Source organism: Psammomys obesus, unplaced genomic scaffold (genome assembly GCF_907164565.1).
Source record: "Psammomys obesus unplaced genomic scaffold, mPsaObe1.curated_primary_1811, whole genome shotgun sequence".
Classification (NCBI taxonomy): Eukaryota; Metazoa; Chordata; class Mammalia; order Rodentia; family Muridae; genus Psammomys; species Psammomys obesus.
Window position 1 is genome coordinate 3382713 of NW_026594354.1, and position 6330 is coordinate 3389042.

General features: G+C 40.6%; 1 non-coding gene across 1 annotated transcript; it reads left to right on the forward strand.

Annotated features, from left to right (window-relative positions):
* The first annotated feature begins 2496 nt into the window (after positions 1-2496).
* On the forward strand, positions 2497-2625 carry LOC129685242 (small nucleolar RNA SNORA17). Its single transcript, XR_008721462.1, has one exon. It is a non-coding gene; the product is annotated as a small nucleolar RNA SNORA17 (small nucleolar RNA).
* The last annotated feature ends 3705 nt before the right edge of the window (positions 2626-6330 follow it).

Consider the following 6330-nt stretch of genomic DNA (forward strand, 5'->3'; position numbering starts at 1 on the left):
TTCCTCTAGCAAAACAATAGTGGCATGTTTTCCCCTAGGCTTATGACCAGGTCTCAGGTTCTTGGCTACTTTGTCAGTGTCAGTTTGGGTTTCATCATACAGAATGAACTTTAAAACTTATCGAAAAGGGGTTGATTATGTGCAAAGCACTTGGGATGATGCTTCTATTTGAGAATCAGCTCAATGTCTCTGTGTTCGATGTTAAGAGTAAGTAGTATCATCAGCAATAGGGCCTTGACATCTCACTGTGGATGGTAACCAATAGCCTTGGCAATGGGATGTGATGTATGAGGGAATCCCATTGAATGCCTTTGGCCAATGACTCAATAAGACATAAACCATTCCTGGCCCTGAAAATTTTACTTGGTGGTGCAATATGTCTAATAGGGACATATTTCCTTTTAAATTACTTTCATATATGTATATATTCTAGGAAGTTTCTACAGTAGTAGGTTTCCATATAGGTTTTCAAAAGGATTGTAGTGTTATTTGGCTCTTTCCATATTTCCCCAATTATCCTTCTCTCCCATTCCTTTACCAATTTAACCTTCTTATTCTAGTTTCCACTTCATCTCTCTATAACACTATGGACTATTTTCCCTTACTTGCAAGAACATCTCCTCTCCTCTTGCTCTGTACTAGGTACCTAACCTCTGTGATTATTCAGATTGCAGCACATATATTGAAATCTCAAAAGCTAACATATATGTATAAGAGAAAACATATAATATGTGTCTTTGGGGATCCAAATCACCTCACTTATAATGATTTTTTTCAAATAGTATAATTTCATTTTTAACAATTGAGTAATATTCTATTGTGTAAATGTATCACATTTTCATTATCTATTCATCAGCTGATGGACATCTAGGCTGTTTCAAATTTTGGTATTATAAATATAACAGAAATAAAAATGGATGTGCAAGTATTTTTGTAGGATGTAGGGTCCTTTGGGTATATGGCCAAGACTGCTATAGTTGGATCTTGAAGTAGATAGATTCCCATCTTCCTGAGGAACCTCCAGACAAATTTCCATAGTAGGTGGACAAGTTTGCATCCTCACCAGCAATAGACAAGTGTTCCTATTTCCGTGAATCCTCACTGGCATAAGCTGTCATTTGTTTTATTGATCTTATCCATTCTGGCTGGTGTAAAATAATATCTCAAAGTAGTTTTAATTTGAATAATGGTGTTGAACATTCTTCAAGTGTTCCTAAGGTAAACAGTGAGGTGTTTTATCTTTTGAGAACTCTCCGCTTAGTTTTATACCCAATTTTTAAATGGGTTCTTTGTTATTTTGGTATTAAGGGTTTTTGTTGGTGTTGTTGTGATGGTAGTTCTTATTTTTGTTTTTTGTTCTTGTAATATATCTATTCTAGATATTAATTCTTTATCATGTATATAATAGGTGAAAGGTGTTTTCCCATTCTGTAGGCTGCCACTTTTTCAGAATGATGGTGTCCTTTGCCATACAGAAGCTGTTCAGTCTCATGAGGTCCCATTAATTATTTGTTCTTAGTGTCTCTACTTACAGTGTTGTGTTCAGAAAGTATTGTCCTGTGGCAATGAGTTCAAGGCTATTCTCACTTTCTTTCTTTTCTGCTATATTCAGCATATCTGGCATTATGTTGAAAAGTCTTTAATCCATTTGGAGTTTAGCTTTGTACAGGGTGAAAAGTATACAACCATTTGAATTCTTCTACATGCAGACATCCCATTTGATCAGTACCATCTTATGAAGATGCTACCTTTTCTCTAATGGGTATTTATGTTTTCTTGGTTACAAAATCAGGTGTCCATGTGTGGAATGATGTCTGAATCTTCAGTTCAATTCCACTGAGTAATGTGTCTGTTTTCATGGCAATACCATGCTGGTTTTTTATTATTATAGCTCTGTAATACAACTCAATGTCCAGGGTTGCTATATATCCAGAATTTCTTTTATTTGCCAGGATTATTTTAGCTATTCTCTCTCTCTCTCTCTCTCTCTCTCTCTCTGTGTGTGTGTGTGTGTGTGTGTGTGTGTGTGTGTGTGTATGTGTGTGTGTTTCCATATGAAGCTAAAGTTTTTTTTTTTCAAGTTCTGTGAGGAACTGTTGTAATTTTGATGAACTTTCCATTGAAAGTATAGATTGCTCTTTATAAGATGGCTATTTTCACAAAATAATTTCATGAGAGTGAAAAATCTTTTCATCCTCTGAGATCTCCTTAATTGTATTTCTTCAGTGTTTAAAGGTTATATTATACAAGGCTTTCACTTGCTTACTTAGAGTTACACCAAGATATTTTTGAGCCTATCATAAAGGCACTATTTTCTTGATCTTTCCCCTCAGTCGAGTTGCCATTTGTTGTGTATAGGAGAGCTACTGATTGTCATGTATTAATTTCTATCCTGTTTATCGAAAGTGTTTTTCAACTATAGAGTTTCCTGGTAAAGTACATATGGTCACTTATGTATACAATCATATCATCAGCAAATAAAAGTACTTTGACCTTCCTGCCGGTAGAGGCATTGTAGGTGTTGCTGCTGTGTCATGTGTACATCACTGGGTGGTGGAGAGGAGAGAGGCTATGTCTATGCTCAATGTTCAGAGCTCAGAACAGAAACTCATAATACCACTCCTTAGACAACCTCAGACACTAAGAGACTGCAGGCATCACTAAGAGGAGCTAGTAAGTGGTAGATAAAAGGAAGATAAAGAGAAACAGAAGAAAGTGAGCACAATGAAAAGAGGCAGAACTGGAGATTTGAGGATAGTGAGGAACAGCCTGGCATGAACAGCTCTTGATACTGTCTGGAAACATGGTAGAGTCCTGGTCTGTGCTCCCACCAGGACTCACATCTGGGTCTGTGGGCCTGCAGCAGCAGGAGTCTGTTACCACCAAATTCCACGCATACATTTCTGGACTATGCTGCCTCTTGGGGACATGTTGATATCATAGGGATGTGTAGAACTGTCCTTACTCCTCACCTTGGCATTGTGGAGAGCTGGTCCTGGGACATGAGAGCAGGAGAGCTGACCCTGCCCCTAGCGAACTACCATACTAAGGAGAGTGGAACCCACACATTGCAGGAGTTGTGGGTGAGCTGGCCCAAAGTATTTGAGCCTGGAAGAGCTGTCCCTGCCACTCATCTCAGTGTGGTGGCATGGATAAAGGAGAGATACCCTCCTTCCTTTACCCCTACCCCCTCTGGCATGTGGGAGACTTGGCCCTGAGGTCATGAGAGCAGGGGAGATGTCCCTATCCCTCACCAGCTACAGCATTCAGGAGAGCAGGCCCTATACATCTCCTGGGCAGCACAGTAGAGGTAATCCTGGTGGAGAGGGTATGGGTGAGCTGTCCAGAAGAGTTTGAGTATGGGAGAGATGGCCCTGCCATTTTTCCTCCATGCAGTGACATCTGTGAGAGTGAGATGTTCCCCTCTTGCCCCTTGACACTTTTGGTAGGCAAAATTGCTGGCCCCAAGGTCATCAGAGAGGAAGAGCCAGGCCTGCTTTTTACCTACTACAGTACTTGGGAAAAGCAGGCCATGTATATTGCCTGGGTAGTTATAGTAAAGCTGTTCCTGGACATGAGGGTTACAGGTAAGGCCGCCTGAGGGTGTGAGCATGGAAATGCTGCCCCTGACCCTTGTCTGCTGTGCAGTGGCATAGGCAAGGAAAGGATTCACTCCACTTGCTTTTGCCCTCACTACCAGTGGTGAGAGGGAGAGGTCCTGATAAGGTCATGAAAGCAAGAGAGCTGACCCTGCCCTTCACCTGCTGCAGTGCATGGGAAAGCAGGCCCTGCACCTCACCTGAGCAGCACAATAGAGATGATTCTAATGGCAGAGGCATAGATGAGCCAGCCCCAGTGGTGAGTGTGGGACAGCTGGCTCTGTACCTTCTCTGCCATGTAGTTGCATGGGTGGCTGCATGGGTGAGGGAGAGATGCCCTCTTCTACCCTTTCTCCTTGTCACCTACACCTGACCTTGGGATAATGAGAGCAGGAGGTCTATCTCTGGCCCTCACTGCTGCAGCACTTGGAAGAGTTGGTTCTACACCTCACCTGGGCAGCACAGCAGAGTTAGCCATGAATGTCAGCAAAGGACACCGTCATCAAAACAAAACGACTGCCTACAGATTGGGAAAGGATCTTTGCCAAACTTTTTTTCTGACAGAGGGCTAATATCCAGTATATATAAAGAACTAAAGAAGCTGAAAAGCAGCAAACCAAGCAATCCAATTAAAAAATGGGAAACAGAGGTAATCAGAGAACTCTCTGTAGAGGAATATCGAATGGCAGAGAAACACTTAAAGAAATGCTCAACCTCATTAGCCATTAAGGGAATGCAAATCAAAACGACCCTGAGATTTTACCTTACACCCATCAGAATAGCCAAGATGAAAAACTCAAGTGACAACACATGCTGGAGAGGTTGTGGAGAAAGGGGAACCCTCCTCCACTGCTGGTGGGAATGTAAACTTGTACAACCACTCTGGAAATCAATCTGGCGCTTTCTCAGACAACTAGGAATAGCGCTTCCTCAATATCCAGCTATACCACTCCTAGGCATTTATCCAAAAGAGGCTCAAGTACACAAAAAGGACATTTGCTCAACCATGTTTGTAGCAGCTTTATTTGTAATAGCCAGAAGCTGGAAACAGCCCAGATGCCCCTCAACTGAAGAATGGATACAGAAATTGTGGTACATCTACACAACGGAATATTACTCACCAATGAAAAACAAGGAAATCATGAAATTTGCAGGTAAATGGTACAAACTGGAAAAGATCATCCTGAGTGAGCTATCCCAGAAGCAGAAAGACACACACAGTATATTCTCATTCATATAGACATACAATATAGGATAAAATCTATACACCTGAAGAAACTAATTTAGAGGAAGGACTCTGGCTAAAATGCTCAATCCCCATCCCGAAAGGCAAAGAGGATGGACATCAGAAGAAGAAGAAAACAGGAAACGAGTTAGAAGCCTCCCACAGAGGGCCTCTGAAATTTTATTTTTTTAATTTTTTATATTATTTATAGTTTATTCACTTTATATCCCAGCTGTAGACCTCTCATTCATTCACTTCCAATCCTACTCTGCCTCCATCATCTCCTCCCATGCCCTTCTCCAAGTCCACTGATAGGGGAGGTCCTCCTCCCCTTCCCTCTGACCCTAGCCTATCAGGTCTCATCAGGACTAGCTGCATTGTCCTTCTTTGCGGCCTGGTAAGGCTGCACCCCCATCCGTGGGAGATGATCAAAGAGCCCACCACTGAGTTCATACAGAGACAGGAGGACTAAGATTTTATCTATATAGTTCTTTCATCTCTAGAGCATTTTCTGTATTGTTTCTGTAAATATCTATGACTGAATACTGTGTGCTGCCAATATTGATATTTCCATGACATGTGATACACAAAATTTCTATACATGTGAAGTTAAAGAATAGTATGTCCATAATATTATAATGCTTGAAAAAGTTATTTTTAATTAAATTGTTATTTTTATATTAATTATAGTTTATTCACTTTGTATCCCAGCTGTAACCCCCTACCTTTTCCCCTCCCAATCCCATCCTCCTTCCCTCATCTCCTCCTATGCCCCTCTCCAAGTCCATGGATAGGGGAGGTCCTCCTCCCCTTCCATTTGACCCTAGCTTAATCTGGTCTCATCAGAACTGGCTGCATTGTCCTCTTCTATGGCCTGGCAAGGCTGATCCCCTATCAGGGGGAGGGAAAAAGGAACCAAATTATAAACAATTCCCCAAACCAGTATTTTATAATATTTCATCTTTGATTTGTTCTTGCAGAACACTGAAATTCTTTAAAGGTATTTTTACACATGTGTTTTCTATCTTGATTTTGTCAGCTGCCAATTATAAGTTCATGTTTCAGTTGTCATATGCAAATTAATGATGATGAGCTCTAAGTCTTTTTATATCATATCTAAATGGGCTCCATTATTCCTTTACAAACAAATGAAAATGTTTTGAGTGTGTGAACATTACATATTTATCCAGTTTCCATAGTGTAGCGATTACTAGATTCACTTTACACAGACGCATCTACATTCTGCCAAGTTCTGCATATCGATAATGTAACCATTAATAGGTAATCTTTCTCAGCCTCTTCATCATTTTACAATAAAGAATTTTATACACACAGTGTGTGTGTGTGTGTGTGTGTGTTTGTGTGTGTGTGTGTGTGTGTGTGTGTTCCCCTTATTCATGGTGGACATGCTTCAGCCAAAATCTTCTTAGTGAATTTGTGAAACCTCAGTAATAATCTCTACATCTCAGCATTTTCCTATACATGATGCTTATAATCAAGTAAAAT